This window comes from Gavia stellata, chromosome 5 (assembly GCF_030936135.1).
Source record: "Gavia stellata isolate bGavSte3 chromosome 5, bGavSte3.hap2, whole genome shotgun sequence".
Taxonomy (NCBI): domain Eukaryota; kingdom Metazoa; phylum Chordata; class Aves; order Gaviiformes; family Gaviidae; genus Gavia; species Gavia stellata.
The window spans coordinates 34,749,574-34,768,201 of NC_082598.1; positions in this window are offsets into that span (position 1 = coordinate 34,749,574).

Below are 18,628 nucleotides of genomic sequence, written 5' to 3' on the forward strand. Positions count from 1 at the left end.
CAAACGGAAGGATGGGATGATAGGGAGCAAAGGTATTTCAGCACAATGTGGTTTGTCTATGAACAAAATAAGTCCTTTGAATCTCAAATATTACTTACAAATGAGTGATTACAATCAATTAAGAATAATGTAGAGTAATATTGCATTGATCAGCCTTAAAGTTAGAGATACATACACTAAAAATACAATTCACATGTGGTACGTTAAAAATTTTATGTTCTTTATCTGTTCTCTGTTAACAATTTCACAGTTTTATTCAATACTTGTTGAAATGTTCAGAAACTTTATACTTTCTCATAGCACTGTAAGCCTCCTGTAATTGTTACTTTGCTTCGGTAAAGTGGTCAACTTACAAATTGATTTTAGGGTGATTAACAAGAATGAACGAACAAATAAACAGAAAAACCCTATGATGATTTTACTTCTGTTCATGTTTAAATTTTAATGAACCTCCTTATTCACTGCTTGATTAGGAATTAAGTATTTTACATTCTGAAAAAATAAGCCTAGCATTTATGGATATTTATATCTGTGCGTATTTATATGGTCCTGATTCTTGGATAATCCCTTTAGTGACCATCAGCATGAAGAACACAGATTCACAAAAAACAGAGATAGGGAAGAAACACCTTTTAGATCATTGGATTTATTCCCTTGATAGTATAGCAAGATGGATTAGGAAGGCCCCAGTAAATTAAATATGGAGAGTTTTCAGGCACATAAGATTTACCACATCTCATTAATAATTGAGTTTCCAAAGTGTTCCTGCTAGAGGGCTCACTAAACATTCCATTTAGTTGTGGCAAGAATGTGTTCGCTGATCCAAATTTGGCATTTTGACCAACCTCAGAAAAACAGTGTTTTATTGACTTATTTATCTTTTGCAGTGCCTTTGGATATTTTTAAGACGGGTTGTTGGTTTTTTTCAAGGCAGTGTCTCAACTGGTCATCAGTCTTTCAGACAAACAGTGACCTAATGGATTGAAGAAAGGTTGCCTTAAGACCAACTTTATTTACAGACTATCTGTCTTCCCCTTTCACATATTGTTTGGTTTCCTATGGTTATATACATGTTCTGAACAACTAGCCGTTAACTAGAAATTATATTCCAAAATTAATAACAACCTAGAATACATTTTGAATTTTTTTTTTACTTTGGTTTCAGTATTTTTTTCAGACGTACATGGTTTCTGTACTTATGTCTGTACGGAAGAGTTGCTATTTTTCCTTAGGATTCTTTTGCTTCTACAATACATGTTAAAATGCATGTCCGAAAATTTGCTTTGGCTTAGAGTTCAGCAAGCACCATGGGTCCAAAAGTACTAAAGTTTAGACATATTTTAGTTATATCAGATTTACTGTGTATGCATAAAGCATCCGTGCAACATATGCTCACTTAGACTTGATGGGTCATAGATGAACAAGTGAAGTGGTTATTTGTTTGGGATCCCTTGAAATTCTGAGTAAATCAGCCAAGGGACTGTTTCCTGCACAGACAAGTGGAAAAGGGAGATATGTCCTGGAAGCTCTCCTCAAGATGTTATTGGGAGGTACTTGCAAGGAATGGAAGCTTTGTGTCCTTGAAGTCGCATTTCTGGTTGTCTGACATTGCCTATCTGTTGTGAAGTAGTTGTAAGGAAAGATGAAGGGTTAGGTCTCCCTATGGGGAAAAAAAAAACCATAAACCTTCAGTTATCAAGTCAGCCTTGAATGTAAAGAAAACAGTAAGACCACATGGTTCTTAATACCTCTTAATAGATCTTAATAATAATAGATGTTAAAAGTTCTTACCAGTACGGATACAAATATAAACCAGTATACAAATATTAAGAAGGTTATATTATAGCTGTGAAGAATGTAGCCTTCTACGTTTATTGATTTATCGTAAAGTATATTTAGTAGTTAATAATGGAGGTGTTCAGACAATTTCAAGGAATTTGGGGAGTAATAGCAAAACTATGAAAGGCAAAGGCTGGGACCCACTGTTCTGTAAAGCACAAACTCTGGAAAGCATTTTCATAGTTTCAATCTTCCTGTACTCTTTTCCTCTATGCTATTTTCTAAAAGAGATATATAATAATAAATTGCTGTGATCTGAGCTGATATCTCTATACATAAAAGAGTTAAGAGGTCTATAACTGCAAGTTAGAAGTATGCTGTGAAAGACAGCGTGTAAATCTAGATGCCTACAGTCACTTAACCAACAAGAATATCTTTTTAAAAAATAAGTGGAAAGCTCCTTTATCCAAGATACCTATTCAGAGTAAAGATGATCATTAATACCCTCACACGTGAATGCATAGTATCAAAAAAAAAAAAACACTGAAAAGAATCAGAAGTCTTCTCTTAAGGAAGAATTGCTAATTAAAAAGGATGTAATTTTTAAGTTGCAAAAAGAAATGCATGTTATCAGAGCATATATTAAGTCTACTCAACAGGTACTTTTCAGTTAAGAGTATTCTATTTTATAAACCTACTAAGGTCTTATAATTTTAGCTTGTTTAAATATCCTATAGTATACATTAAGTTGCATCTACTTCATATTTCCTTTCATTGGTGTGTCATTTTTCCCCTTGAAATGCCTGAGATTAAACACAGAAAAGATTCAAACTAATGTTTATTGATCATAAATATTTCTTTAATAGTTTCCAAATTTTATTTTTTAATTAAAAACTTTTTTCATTACTAATGTTTTATGTACAATGTAGTGAAGTAATCTGATGTTACAAGTGGTTAAAATAATACTGAAAAAAAATTCTGTGAGCTTAGGACTCATATTAATTGCAGAACTAACATAATCTGATAATTTCAACAGTTTCTTACAAAATTGAAAAAGGCAATCAGAACACAAAAGAAGTTGACAAAAGATGTCAATGATGTATAATAACTTCTGAAGTTTGAAAAACATTTCTAATATTTGTGAAGAATTTATCATCTTTTTAAAGTCCTGTGAGGTAACTTTAAATTACACCTATTAAAAACTCATAAAACAGAAATGTTGCCTTAGGAAACAGACTGACTAAAAGAAAAAAAAAAATCAATCAGCAGTCAATTTAAAGATGTTTTGAGAATTTCCAGGTAAAAGAATTAAAACAATTAGAGGTATGATGCAAGGTGTTAAATAAGGTGAAGTGAGCTGAAGATGTTATTAAAACCGACTTGTAAAAGGTACTAGAACAATAAAGGAAAAAAGCATTTTGTTTTCCCTGTTTATGGAAAGAATGGGTTATAAACACTGTATAAACACTGTCTCCTTCCAGCTCTTCCTTCATATACCAAATATCATGATTAATGATATTCATCTCTGCACCAAACAAAGCTGAAAAATACAGAGGCACTACAGCACAGTGCAAAGAGAATTTTTCAGTTCAGCACTTGATTCTTAGAGTAAATAACTGTAAATACATCAACTCAGATGAAGTAAATTCTAAATTGTTGTTAAAGCATTAAATGTAATCCTTCTCTGTAGTTACTTGAACATCTAGGAGCATTCCATTTTAATTTAAACAGTGTGATCTTTTAGATACTTCCAGTTCCTTCTGATACTTTTTTAGTTTAGATATTCCTAAAGACAAAGTATTATCTATTTATCATACCAAGGGAGAAAGTGGACGTAAAACTTGTTTTAGATTATTTCTAGTAGTCGATTTGCACATGTCAAGACTATTCCTTTTTGATATTCTCTTAAGTAATTAACATATTTCTCTTTGGGTTTAGTTATGATTTCTGTTATTGACCATTTTTAAATTGTTAAAGTTATCCATGATAAATAAAAGAGAAACAATTAACTTATGAGGATTTTTAGTTCTCTATCTGTCTCTAAGCTTTTTTACAGTACAAATATATACACTATTTATCTCATGCTGATTTTCACATTTGACATTTTCTACTAATAAAGCTATTATGGCTTCCTTCGGGATAGACCTAGTCTCAAAACTGCAACTTCTCTGAAAAAATCTTTATAATGGAAAAATTTATTGGAGATTGTAACAGAACTTACTTGCTACTGTTCATTGTTTACATGCTCTTTTTTTAAATCAGTGCACTAATCAAAGTTAATAAATGTGATACCAAACTTAAAGGAAAGAAAACATGTCTTCCAAGATTCAGATAAGTTTACAAACACTCTAGAAGTATGAAGAATTCTAAAATTTGTGCTGTTATTTGTTAGCTAGATAATTTTAGTAACTTTAAACTAAAGTCACGTGTTGTCTAGGAATTTAAAAGACCTTTTTTACCATATACTTGAAAAAATATTAAAAATCTTAAAATTAAAAAGAAATAATAGCACAGATTTTCAAACAGTTCTCCAATAGTCTCTGATGATAACATCTGAAACAAAATATAAGGTCTTACTTAAGTATACTTTACATGATATTTCCTTTGAATCAATGCTACTGTTTTCATATTTCATTTTTGGGTTGGACTTTTTTAACTGTTAGGCCATCAGGTTGCTCATATATTAAGGAACATATTGTTTTGTTCGCTGTAGAGTGTAACCTCTGATAGCTTGATGGGTATGTGTGTATAAGTACTTATAAAATAAAAGTTGTTTTATGAAAAATATCAAGCATTTCAACTAGACAAGGAGTCTTTATTTTTATTTTTATTTTAATGTCACAGGAGGAAAAGATAGACAAATCTGAGCAGACAGTCTAATTTTTTTAACCACGGAAGTATCCGAAGCAATGTTTAAGTGAATGGTCTAATGATTGGTACAACATTAGGGAAGCTTAGGCAGGGAAAATAATAATTTGGAATTGACAATACAGCATATTTATGTTGTGTCCCTAACGGAAAGATGTCACTATCAGAAAGCTGTGTTGAATATTGTATAAAGTCGCTGTGTTTAGGACAAATGACTTCAACCTTTAAATTATTGCCTTATTTTGTTTCTTGCCAACTCAGTGATAACTTATTCGTTATAGTTAGCTGTCAGAAGTTTGAAGATGACTGACATTGCCTTCATTTGTGTTAATAAAAGAAATATGTGAGCTACTGGTTTCTGTCTTCTTTTGTTTCAAAGGAAAATGCAGCCATTAGCAGCTGTCAAATATGACAAAATCTGGCCCCAACTGTCTTGCCTCCTGTTTTAGTGTTCCTGGTGATCCACCCACACTGCTCTTGTCTCCTGGGACAACTCTGAATGGATGTAAACAAGAAAAAGAAGGTATGATCCAAATCTCATTTAGTTTTGATGTGTCAAAAAAAAAAAATCATTTTTATTACAAATAATCCTGTCTGTCAGTTAGAAGTAAAACAAAGAAACAGTCTGGTAGTGATCAATTTCTGTTGGAGTTTTTCTTATCTCTTAACTAACTGTCCTAGCCTGCACGTAACTTTGGGCAGCTGCACTTTATGCCTTTTACTGCTGGTATTTTCCTTTTGCATAGCTAACTAAGTAGACATGGAGTGAGTGAGTGTAATGGGAGAGAACACACATCCTTACTTCTGCATACTTGTGCTAACATCCTGGATTGCAATTATTATTTGTAAACACACTCACACAGGCTATTCAGGAGTGACTAAAGGAGAGGAAAATGTGTTCAGCCAAGTGAGGGAGTGTAAGTACTGCAGTCATTGTTTCAAATGTAGAATAGCATCACTTGAGGTGGCTGAAAGTATCACCATTTCACAATATTCTCAACTTTCTGTTAGGTCCTTTAGCACAGCTAAAAGAAATATATCTGAGGAAGCATGCCCAGGGTCGCACTTCTTTGTAAGATTGTGACAGGCTGGCTCCATAAAGTCAAACTGAAGTCAGTTGGTAAACCGGTGTTGTGTCAGCAAAGCCACCATTTGTTTCAAAATCTTGGCTCAAAAAACATACCCTGTCATTTACCTCAATATGTCATTCTGAAATTCTGAAATTGCTACAAAGAAATTGAGTTTTTATTGAGTCCTCCAAATGTTTTTTGTAAGACTGTTAAATATATAAGGACAAACATGGAAAATAATTTAAAAAAAAATTAAGAAATAATATTACTGCATGAATTATAATGTAATCTCTAATCGCAAACTTTATTTCTTTCAATATAGAGAATGGAATACTGTCACAAGGCTCTTTTCAATGTGAATTAAAACTTTTTGTTGAAAATGTCAAGCCTGGTTTTGAAAGCAAAAGTGTTTGCTTTCTGTCACTAGTCACCATAGTACACACAGTCTTGAGAAACAGCAATAATGTTTCCACAACACTAAGAAGTAAGGTAGTCTGTATCCCTATTTGGGTATTTGGAATGTAAGCCTAGAGAAACACACATGCGCATGCAGGTGAAGGGAATTGGTAGCAAGGAAGGGGCACCAGATATCACATATTGAGTGTTCATTTTGGATATTTTATGGTCTTCAGCCATAGATTTCCAGTTGTAATTTCCTAAATTTTAAAGAAAAGCCAACCAGCATACTCTATTATTGGGAATGAAATATCTACACCCATGCTATGAAGTTCTACCGCTTTAAATAATTACGTCTTCTTAGACAGGTCTAAGTCCTCATGTCTGTGGGCTGAAACTGGAAAGGGATGGATCAGGCATATTTGTTAGTTTTAGGTTTCACATATATTTGCTGAAAGAAAATAACAAAAGTCTTAGTAAAAAACTTGGAAACTTTATGCTCCATTTCAGGTGTCAGGGAGAATGATGTCTAACATAAAATTTCCCTAAGGCTGACCATTTTGTCTTAGCTGTTGTCTACACTTCCATCTCTGTTTCAGTTCTCAGCTTAACCTCTTCTCCAGCCACAGTTGCCTTCTGATTTTTCACTCAGTTTTCTCCTCTTCCCATTTCATAATTGTCCCATTACAATTCTCTTCTCTCTCTCGTAGGGTGCTTCAGTGTAGCCAGATTCTTCAGATTTGACTGAAACTGGGGAGTGCTGGAGGTTTTCAACAAGATTATTGCACATGGTATTATGGGTCTACAGTCTTTTCAATTTTTGCCTGTTCTCAATGGCAAGAAAGTGTATACATCACCTGTCATACCATCAGAAGTGGTAGAAACGTTTGGGGTGAAACCAATAATACTGACAAGTACTCTAAGATAAAAATAATTTCTACCAAAAATATCAGCTTTGCAATGTTATAAGTAACCAAAAATGAAGTCCTATAATAGAAAACCTCAAGCAAGCTTAACTGTAGGTGGCACTACTGGCTGTGCCTATGAAAAAAAAAAATATCAGAAAGCTTCCAAAGGGCCTCATCCTACAAGTGCTTTTATGGACATTCTCAAGAACAAGAATATAGAGCTATAGATATATTTGCAAGTTTGTGCCTTAAGTCTATATCCCATACTTAGCAAAAGGAGCTGAATTATCTTGTTGGTTACTACATTTTACTTAAAAGGAAATAGAAGATACACAAGATGATAATGAATTAGTATCTATATGAAATGAGTTAGAATGCAACAGCTGATCAGAATTATATTAACTCCCTTACATTTTTTGCTAAAAAAGTTTGATCCTTTCCTCTCAGTTTAAATTATCAGTTTCAGACAGAAATAAGCCTAAAAGTGTTCATAATTAATGGTCTTATACTCAAGTGGTTTTTTTTTTCTTTTATTTATAATAGTTCCAGACAGAGTGACAAAGTGACAAAGGATGACAGAGTGCCAAAGGTAAAGTGGATCCCCCTAGCTCCTCTGTTTCAGAACCTCAATTCTGTTGTGTGGTAGGTGTTTTTTTCATCTAAACTATGTCTAATCTAATGCAGTAAGGCACAGGAATTACTTTGTCGAACTTTGTGGTGGATTGTATATTGTCACCAAATATTAATATTACTATTTTGTGGTGCTAAAATACTTGTTAGATAATTCAGCTCTCAACTATGCTGGCATCTGCTTCTGCTTTGCGTAGCTACATATTGATGTAAAAAGAAGAAACACCTGGTGTGTAAAAAGTAACTTGTTGGCTGATTTTTAGCAAAGAAGTGAGCAGACTGTTAGATTTTTCAAGCTTTGCTAGATGGAATAAAGATCAGGCCAACCCAAATCATACAAAACTAAGATCTGTTCCAGATCAGTAAAGCCTTTTTTGTTCAATTTATTCCCATGTTAGAAATAATCATCACATTTTACATTATGCATTTCTAATTTCAATGCTCATGCCGTATAATTATTTTGTATAATCAGACCTAACTGGTGGTTTGCTACGCTGAGCTATTGAATGAGCATTCTGGCAGTGAAGGTAGTATTTAACTATTTATGTGAGAAATGTGCAGACCCATAATTGTAGAAATTTGATAAACCTGTAATTACAATGTGTACATGTCTTTAGCATTTATGAATAATGACAGGTAAAGAAATAAACCACATCAAGCAATAAAAGGGTACCCTGAAAATGACTGTCATGCTCTGACAAGTTATTACCAGAATGCCAAGTCTGTTCTACTTCCAAACTGATTATAAATAAGACAATAAATCCAGAGGTAGTTTCCATCCTCACAGGACCTGCCCTTTCCAGGTAGCAATGTTCTGTCTCATTTGGTTGTTTTGGGTTTTTTTAAAATTTATTTTTTTTATTATCCCAAATCAAGCAATACCCAGAAAGTCTCTGCCTTAGTAATTTGAGCTCCTGGGGGGTGGTGGTGTGATTTTGATGTGATTTCACATCATCACTCATTTATTTTTAACTACAGTGACAGAAAAATGTTTTAACTCCACCTATAACACTGTTTTGAAACTGCTATAGAATATCACGCTATTATGCTTAAAGAAGCAGAACATCACTTCTTAAATACATACAGTAAAATATTTCTTAAATATGCAATTTTTAAAATACAGAAAATAATGCTATCATGTATATTACAGTATTTCCAAAAGACAGAAGAATTAATTCCTGTGCTAAATAAAGTAATCATAGTCCTTCAGTTCAAATATCAGGATAAAGACAATCTGTTATTCTTCACAATTTATTTTGTAAAATAATAACAATAAAATCATAAAATGTATCATCTGATTTTCTAAATTGCTTCAGTATTCTTTGACTATACACAGATGTCTTCTGAATTTGGAGGCAAGGCAAGGAGATGCAAAAAAAGCTGAGACATGACTTGGAAAGGAAAAGTTGTAACAAATTCAGTGGACGTAGTTCTTTGATAAAGGGACATCTGTTGACATCTTTAGAATCCATATGTGAAAAAAGAAGCGAGAAAACCAATGAGAAACAAACTGTTAAAACCCAAAGCAAAACCTGTTCTCTGTTATGTTAATGTTTTGCAGATTATCCTGGAACTTGACACATTCTTTTTCTATAACAGACATTTTCTAGAGAAAAATGTTTTACAGTTTTCCAGTTAGAAATTCACATGGTAACACTGTTGCTAATTAACAGTTAGCCATGTCTTCTTTTTCTAATATATAAATGTGGTTCTAATATTTTTTCCTAGGTGAGCTTCGTTTAAGAAAATTGGTAGTACTCTTTCAACAGGAAAAAGAAAAAAAAGAAGTTGTATTAATTGTTACAGTAACTCAGTATTTTGCTTTGGTAAGAGATCTAGATTCCTCTAGATTGCTTCTTATAAATAGTTCCATAAATATTGCTACACAACTCCTATTGGAAACGTTAAAGCACCCTGACTGTACATAGACAAGGTAGCTCATCCAGGCCTACTTTCTTTCAATATCTTGAATACAGGGATATTGAAGAGTGACTTCTATACTGTAGAAAACCTGTTCCTTGGTAAGATATTGCGGGGTGCTTATGCTTAGTTGCCCGGAGTGGCAGGAATAGAAAGAGGCATGGGAGAATGGGTCTGAGGGGCAAAATGACTATATTCTGTTGGGAGACAGAGGGCGTCAGTTACTGCACTGCTTCAGGATTTGGGCATTCCTGTGGGAGTCTTCACCCTGATTTCCCAGCTGCTTTTAATTAGCACCTGTGTGAAATGAGTATGGAATAGCTATAGAACATTAACATTCTGATTTGTTCCTTACTTTTTCCCCATGGATGATATGAAATACAGTACTATATGTGAAAAGTATATTTATATCCAATATGAACTTGAATCTGTGCTCTGTAACACTGGTTTTATACTATATAATTGCACTGTATTAACAGTCCTGCCACGAAGTAGGAACTAAACAGCCAAACGCTGAAGTACCTTGTTAGGGTAGAACAGATGTGTTTGTGTTCAGCAGTGCCTCCTCTAGCACAGATACAACAGTGTTTAATATCAGCTCTTTTTAGGAGGCAGTGTGAGCTATTATCAAGCTATAAATTATTTATCAGTGGAATAAGCATTAAAGGATTGTCCTTTCTGTAAACAGCACAAGCATGTTACTTTATCTAACTACCTTAAAAACCATTTGTCTAATTTGTTTAATTAGTACATAGGGCCAAAATCATGCTGGAAGATACCACATGAGCTGATTCAGACAACAAGGCAGAACAGGCAAGGTCTACTATAGCAACCTGCTATATAACTCTGATAGTGGACCTTTGTGGAAGTTTTAAATTGTTATTGCAAAGAAGACCCAAGAATGAATTCACAGGAACATCTCGGTTCAAGTTTATCATCTGTTTATATTAACATTACAACACGTGAATTTGATGATATCCGTAGTATATAAAGTTTGAAGAAAAAATATTCTGAGAGTATTATAAGAAATTTGTCCTTGTGGTAGGCAAAGTATAATGACAATTTAGTTGAACAAACATATCCCTCTCTGAAAACTATCAATAAGCCTAGAATTTGTTTGAATATTCATTCTTTTTTTTTACATCTAAGGGATTATTTTTCCACAGACTCCTTTACTCAGTCCTTTGTCTTACCAAACAGCAATCACTGGATTCCCACCGAACTAAGTGTCCCATGGTAATCTTCCTGCACTTCATATACTATGACCAGAGCTCCTCTGAGGTGTGCTGAGATTCCCTGGTGTCAGGAAGACCTTGAGGTGCATTCATGCAGGTATCTTTCTTATGAAAGACGATAGTCACTGGCTCATGCTTCTGCTAAACCTTAGATCACTTTGTCTGGCTTTGCAATAAGAAACTCCTCATGTTTTCCTGAATGTGTATTGTTGTTTCAAAATGGTTTTGTTTCTTCCTGAAACAAATGGTACAAGTGGGTAAAATGCCATTTTCTGCTTTGTTTTCTCTTTGATTCAGGAGAGCCAAGCCTGCCAGATAATTTCTTCTGCCTTTTGGGTGCATACGAGAGTGTATATATCTGTATATCCTTTTCCTTTTTCTAGACAGAATGTCACAGGGCACTAATGGTTTTATTATCCCAGGACATGTATAAGAAAGAGCTGAAGCTGCCCTAGGTAGGCAACAGAGTAATTCAGCATTCTCTTTTTTTCTGTAATGATTTAATGTGTTTTCTAGGTTTATGTAAAGTTGATTGATGACTGAAATGCAGCCCACATAATAACTTAAGCATGATATTGACTGTTTTTGAGGAACATGATTATGAATTAGGTGACCGGTATTTATAAGCTAGAAGCGATCAACTTTGGTTTTTAACTGTGATACAGGTATTAGTGCTGCAAGATGTGGCCTAGTTCTTTCCAAGCACCTTCTTAGTAGCAGGCTCTAATACCTATAAATTTTGGACAACAAATTGTTTAGTTCATACTTAGCAACTCCAAAAGTTCATACTTTTACAGTAAAAAGAAAAAAAACAAAATATGAAGTTGAAAAAAGTCCCTGTATTAATACTTACAGCTGAGAAAAAAGCCAAGTTCTCTGAAATGAACTGATGGAAAGAGAAGTATTAAGGTGTTGTTACATTCATCAAAATAAGATTATGAATTCTGCTAACATCCTAGCAAGAGATATTGTACCTCAGCAAACAAGGATAGTAAAGTGTAAGGTGTCTGTACTATCTGGCAAACTGCTAAAGTTGGGACCATCTTGCTGAACTGATTTATTCAGATGCCATAGTATGAGAATAGAAACAAAATGGGGGAAGTACAATCATGAAGGTGAGATGAAGATTCAAATATGCATATCTGACTTTTTGTTAAGACTTAAATTTCAAGGGAATTCCAGAGATTAACGCCTTAAATTTTAATTGATTTTTACACTGTCAATAAAGAATATTAACTCTACTGTTTAAAATCTATAAATCTGAAGTTCATAATCAACATCTGGGATACCTCCTGTCTTTGTGATCTGAATTGGTGGGATAGTCATGATTCAGTATTAAACCTTCAACCAAATCTCAAAAGGGAACAACAGAAAACTTCATATTGTTAAACAGAAAAAGGTTTGTATTTAAGTTAGATACTTAGAATTGGTACATGCAACAGATAAACTTTGACCACATACCAGGAAGGTCCACAGTCCCAGATACGATCACATCAGGAAGTTAGTGATTAATGATCTTGGGTAATTTAGAGCTAAGTTCATTACAAACTCAATAAATCTTAAAGCCAGGGGCATCTTATCTAACACTGATAAAACAGAGAAGGAAAATTGGAGGGCCATTGACAGAAAGCTTGGAGAACACAACATGAATGAGTAAAACTCAAGAAAACTACTTGGCAATATTTAGATTATAGTTCTGTAATAACTGAAAATATCTTTGGACAGCAGGAAATGCATATAGTCTGAGAGAACAATAAAAGAGAATAATGTTACACATATTGAAGTATTATTGTTGATATTCAAAGTGTTTCTTAGAAATTTTCTTAGTCACACGTGTAAGAGAACTGGATACACAACAAAAAAAAGCCAAACCCAACATAAAGCCTAAACCAATAGCCAGTGCAAATCCCTTTGAGTTTAAGCAGCATTTATTCCCTACACTACTATGAAAGATTTTCCTGTAGGTCACTTCTCGAAATTCACAGCATGAATTGAGGTCAAATCTAGAGTTGGAACCCTGAATATCTCAGCTGTAGGACCTGTGCTCTGACCACTAAGCTATTCACTTTTCTGTGAGCACACAGCATAAGCCTTTCTAAAGAAAAGGAGGAATCCTACCATAATTGAGGAAATCAAACTGACTAAATCACTTATGACCACATAAATCACTTTTGACCACATAAATCACTTTTGACCACAGTCAGGTTTGGTTTTTAAAAACTATTGCAACATTCAAAAATAATTCTCTACTTTTTTTTTTTTTTTTTTTTTTACTGTGATAGTGATAATGTTTGAAATTTGATTTGGAGAGGTAGAGAATTTTATTCTGCTACATAGCAGAATTTTTTTATATCCACAGACCTGTAAAATGAGGAAAATCATCATGTTTCACTACATCATGCTGATAAAACAGCATCTTCCACTTGTGTCATCTGCACTTTAGCTTGAAAGTGCTCTCTAAGCCAACAGCACCTGTTTGGTTAAAGTAGATACCCAGCTAAATTAAATTTTAACAAGCACTCTGGCTGTTAAAATTTATCTGCATCATGTATGGTATGTTAGTCAAGTAAAAGTTTTGTATGGAATACAATCAAATGTACCACGTTACCCACAAATGCTACAATAATGGATTAGAGGTTATTCAAGTATCTCTACTGGATCAAGGTCTTCTGCCAATTCTGCATGTCAAGTGAGAGAATCCAACTGAAAAATAATTGACAAATGACCTTTCAGCTATTGTCACTTAAATAACATGAAGCCGTCTTCATGTAAAGTGAAGAAGTACATGTTAGGGTTGGGTAGACACAGAAAGAATCTCTTTTACCTTCTTACCCTTTCATGTATTTTTGTATAAAAGCTTCTGCCTTGTTTCAGGTTAACTCTATTAATACATCTATTGATAATCTGAGTAATACAGCTTTTCTTTTACAGATTCAACCTGTATAGGGTCTTACAAGGTAGACTTGAAGTTAATGCAGATTTTAGAGTAAGAATAGCCTTCCACAGTGCACTGGAGTGGAATTGAACAGTGCCAGGACTGAAACTGAAAGCACCTGCAGACCAACTCTTTCATCTGTATTCCAGCATGCATCATTCAGTTCCATAAACTGCTGCTCTGTGCACATTTCGTTCTCTGTACCTGACGAAAACCCTCCTACATCTACGAGCAGGATGCAAGCATTGTTCCAGTCTTAGAAGAGAAATTTTATAGTTGGAGCATCCCTCTGTCCTCAGCTTACTTCTTAACGCTGAATGCTAATCTTTCTCTGCTGCCAGAAAACGGTATGATGAAGGAGCACTAGTTTCTGTACTACGCAACAGTCCCGGCTAATGGAGCAGCACATCTGAGTGTTTTATAAATAATTTATAAAACTCTTTAAAGCCTATTTGCGGAGATACTCACCTTTTCTCAGTCTGCACACTAAAACTCATTCATCGTAACTGAGATGGAGGCATGCTGTCCTGCCTTAAGACAGGAAAGCTTTTTCCTCTTTTCTTAAAAATCTAACCAGTGCTGCTGTCATATGAGAACATCCTGCAGCTGACCACAGGCCCCTCACAGGCTGCTGAAGTAGCAAACCCATTTTAACATGAACCTTTGCTATCTGTATCAGCAGAATAGAAAAAGACTGATGCTCCACATTTACTAGCTCAGCCCCAGAGACTAGAAAGAAAGGAAGAAAGTTTCTAGACTAGTATTTTTAAAGAGTCAAAGGGCTATAACAATTCTGTCAGCACTTTGAAAACAAGCTCCTAATTCCCTTTGTCTATTTTGAAAAATTTACTGTTACTGAACATATCCAGATACACAAAGTTTTGTAAAATAATGTTGGTTTTTTGCCTGCCAATGCAACAGAATTTCAATATGCAAATTCTCAGTGAAAACTAGACAGAGTAGACATAAAAACCATGCAGAACTGTGCTTCTTGTACTGTTCAAAGCAACAAACTCAGTTGTATGCAAGCAGAGCTCTGGTTCCTTATTGAAGAACATGTTAGGAGTCTTGAATTCGGATGATGTTATCTCCTGAAAAATCTGGAGAATATAATCAATTGTAATACATCTGGAAACCAAGTATAGTCTCTGACAGGATCCTTGTCCTTAACGTATTTTGATACTACTGCATAGGGACAAGTTCTGTTCCTTCTGAACCTATGACTTGAACTGTGACATTAACCCATTCAGTTCCAAAGAATGAAAATCCATTTTGCCAGAGAAACCTCACTGATCTATAATCTCATATATGAACCAAACCTAATCTTTTTTAAAATTACCTTGTTTTACCTTCTCTTCATTCTGAATTAAATATTCTGAATTACACATCACTGTATTCCTTAAATCCTATGTCAGTCTGACATGCTCATGCCTTTGGTAGCAAAAGTGTATTGTCAATTTTGAGATAATATTGCAGGTCTAAAAAATACATTCCTCTACATCAACAACAAAATGCATAAAGTGCTCATTGATTTGCAGGAAGATAAATGATTCAATCCCACAGATTTTTATACCTACTTGCTTCTAAGGTAATGATGTGTTTGCTCCTAGAGCCCTAAATTTCTGCCCAGTTCCTGGTTTTGGATATCTGAGGACGTGGTTGTAAACCTTCACTACATAATAGCTTTGTGACAGTTTCTGTGTCACAATAACCTCCTTCAATATTGATTGTAGTCTTGTCACTCATCACAACTATTGGATGGACAAGTGCTTTGATAAGGTTATATCTTAAGGTTATCTCAGAGTCCAGTATTTTCTTTGATGGAAATGACACATTGCCTGGTTCTCAGTTATTTGCAATAAGCTTTTCAGGTCTGAATTTAGGATCCAGTTCTCCTTTCAGGGTTGCACTATCCTGAACGCTGCCTTAGCCAAAACAGGAATGGCAGAAAACAGCCATATAAGCACAAAGTAATTCTAATGAAGACAAACTTTCAGTTCTGAAAGTGAAGAAAACAAGTTTATAGTTTGTGGAAATCCCTAGATTTCCTTGCCTGGTTCCACAATTCTCCTACTCTCTTAAGAGTGAATAGAAAAATCTGCTTTGTCTAATTCAGTTTGATCTTTTGCCGGATATGACAGTCTAGTGAGGAAGAGAGGTGCTTTTTCGTTTCTTTGACTCCAATCTGCCAGTGTACAGTGAAATTATCAGAAGATGCCTTTTGGTCTACCCTGCTTTGTAAACAGGGTACCCATGTAGTGCTGTCTCTTATAAAACAGTAATATTTGTTTTCAGTTGTACTTTGTGAGGTGAAAAGCTTACCAGCATGCTGCTTCTAGTGTTGGTCTCTGCTCATGGGCTGTATACATGTGGGTAATAAGCCTTTTCATGTAGGTTGCAAGTCTGGTATGTTCTTCAGTTTCTACCATTATCTTCATAAAAATGCTCCATTTTATGAGCTTATGAGCACAGTGCAAGTATCTCACCTTCAGAAGCACTTAACTATCTCACATTCTGCTCATTCAGTTGGGATGTTGGATAGAACAGCTATTTGTGCCCCTATTTCTCCACTTCTGACAAGGACTAAGTTGCTTACCAGTGCTCTGTTTTCTTGTCTTTAAGTTCACAGTTTTTGCTGGGATAATAACCCTCTTCTTTTGCAAGAATAAACAAGACTCCCTAATTTATTTTGAATGTTCACACAAGGAAAAAGAATTATCTTAGTCTACTGTAACAATGCAGAATTGTTATTTCCTTTTATATGCTTCCTTTATTTATATCTATGTTTGTAGAATTCTCTGCCATTGCAGTAATGTCTGTAAAGTTATTTTGGAAATACTTTTTAAACCTTCATTCATTAGAATGCCTCTGATCAATAGCATTTAGTTTCAAGCCAGGTGAAGAAAATATCTTAAACCATGTTTCTTCTTGTTGCTAGCTGCATAATTTAGATGAGAAACTAGATTTTGACTGTTCATAATCAGGATTTTTCAATCCAAATAATGTTCTTTTCTTATGTGTGTTATTTGAGCTGCTACAAGAATAGGAAATTGTTTTTTACTTTATACAAATATAAACAACCTGAAAAAACAGAATATATCAATGTTAGAGAAGGAAGGGGGTCAAAATAAGCAACTCATCCACACCCAAATTTACTTGTCTGTCACACTGAACTTGAAGCCAGAATGGAAATTGCATGTCTACTGTTATGAAAACACTTTAGATTACTAAAGCTGTACTAATCTTTCTGTTGTTACGTTGAAGTGTTTCTCTCACAGCTTCGGTGTTGCTTTGCAAATGTGGGCATGCACAGAGAGGATGTGCATGAACATTCTGCTCTTAGTGTGGACACTGCAAAATCAACCATTCAGTGACTTGCCACTGAGGCAAAGAAGTTGATATGCAAATATCCCAAGTTATGGGTTTTCTGGAAAAGCAATTTCATGCATGACAGAGTTCTAATCCCAATACCCAGTTTTGAGCCCTTTGCCTCTTTGGATCAGGAGTGATCCAAAAGCTGATTTCTATTGCAAGACTTGATATTACCTGAGTAATTTGCAAAATTTTGCAAGAAAATTGCAAATGTAGCAATACTGCTGTTTAGCTCTTATTCAGGGTATTCTTTTCTAAGGCTTTATTTAAAAATTAAATTCTTTATTGTATATTAAAAAGTTTGGGTTTGCAAAATGTTTTTACCAAGAGGCACCTCTGAGATCAGACCTGACAAGAGTGAGAAAAAAACCACAGCACACTTACAATCATTTCTGAAAGTAGCAGTGGCAGGTTTCCGGCACAATGGGTATTAGAGGAGAATTGTTTCCATTTCCTCCAGAATTCCATCTGTGTGTCTTTTCAAGTTGGTGTCAGTGAAGAAGAATGACCCAGGTGAAGGTGACTTACTGCATACTAGATAGAAGACTGCAGAAAAGAATCACTTCAAGTATTCCCATGCACTGCTAGGTTCTTAATCGGCTGTATCAGAGCAATGTTTGGGTCAAACAAAATGTGCAAGTAATGTCTTGTGGTGTGCATTTCCATTTTTCCAGGAATGAAAGGATCAGATTCCCCTATAGAGCAAAAGCTAAGTTAATTTGGCTACTTGAACTGTTAATAATTGCATTTTCAAAAGTTTAGTTTTCTTGTAACTTTAAATTGAGAAAATTAATATTTTAAGCAAGAAAAAGAAAAAAGAAAAAGAAAAAGAAAAAGAAAAAGAAAAAGAAAAAGAAAAAGAAAAAGAAAAAGCAAAAGCAAAAGCAAAAGCAAAAGAAAAAGAAAAAGAAAAAGAAAAAGAAAAAGCAAAAGAAAAAGAAAAAGAAAAAGAAAAAAAAAAGAAAAAGAAAGAAGAAAAAGAAAAAGAAAAAGAAAGAGAAAGAGAAAAAGAAAAAGAAAGAAAAAGGAAAAGAAGAAAAAGAAAGAAGAAAAAGAAAGATAGAGAAAAAGAAAAAGAAAAAGAAAAAGAAAAAGAAAAAGAAAAAGAAAAAGAAAAAGAAAAAGAAAAAGAAAAAGAAAAAGAAAAAGAAAAAGAAAAAGAAAGAAAAAGAAAAAGAGAAAGAAAAAGAAAAACAGAAAAAGAAAAAGAAAAAGAAAAATAATAGGAAAAAGAAAAAAGAACAAAAATAAAAAGAAAAAGAAAAAAGGGAAAAAGAAAAAGAAAAATATATTTATTACTTCTGAAGTTCTTGCAGGGTAATAAATATTTAAATCAAAGATCTGTGCCTGCATTCATCCCCTAGATTGCATGTGGTTATTATTAAATATCTTGGGAAAACTGCCACTCTTTACTCACCAGCACATTAGCAGGTATTTTCTTTTTCACACCTTCAGGTTAAAAATTGAGCATTAACATTTTAATAAAGTGGCATCCTGGCACAGACAGAATCTTCA